The 677-nt window shown below is 40.8% G+C and overlaps 1 pseudogene; it reads right to left on the bottom strand.

Annotated features, from left to right (window-relative positions):
• On the bottom strand, positions 1 to 306 carry LOC101098538 (annotated as a pseudogene).
• Positions 307 to 677: the final 371 nt, after the last annotated feature.

The following is a 677-nucleotide window of genomic DNA, read 5'->3' as shown; positions in this document are numbered from 1 at the left end:
TCAGTCTACATACTTTCTGAGAATGTCACCATCTCTAAATAAGAAATAATCCTTATCATCTAGAACTACTTTGGTGCCTCCATATTCTGGGAGAAGAACTCGAATTCCAACTTTCACACTAACTGGGTGAATCTCTCCACCCTTTCCTTTAGAGCCTGATCCAACAGCTACTGTGTCTGGTTGCACTAGTTTCTTGGGGATTTTTTGGAAGCATAATGCCTCCTTTAGTTACAGTTTGGCTGCACTCCTTTCAACTAAAACTCAGTCAAATAGGGGAAGAAACTTTCTAAATGTCTGTCCTGCCATGACTCCGGCCACCATGACTTGGTTCTGGAGCTGCCACCACTGCAAGGATACCATTAGTCCAACCCACGGGCCACATGACCTGACCCACTGGATTTTAGTAGCATGTTGTTTAGTGTCCATGTGTTCATGTTCTTTTTCCAGATTTTTCCTTATAATTGACTTCTGGCTGCATTCTGTGGTGGTCAGAAAAGATGCTTACTATGATTTCAGTCTTCTTAAATTTATTGAGACATTTTTTGTGGCCTAACATGTGAGCTATCCTGTAGACCGTTCCATGTGCATTTGAAAAAAAATGTTTATTCTGCTGTTTTGAGATGGAATGTTCTGTATATATCTGTTAAGCCCATCTAGTCCAGTGTGTGTCATTCAAA

The sequence above is a fragment of the Felis catus genome, chromosome B2 (assembly GCF_018350175.1).
Source record: "Felis catus isolate Fca126 chromosome B2, F.catus_Fca126_mat1.0, whole genome shotgun sequence".
Taxonomy (NCBI): Eukaryota; Metazoa; Chordata; class Mammalia; order Carnivora; family Felidae; genus Felis; species Felis catus.
The sequence above is the reverse complement of the archived record's forward strand: the minus strand, read 5'-3'. Positions and strand labels throughout refer to the sequence as shown.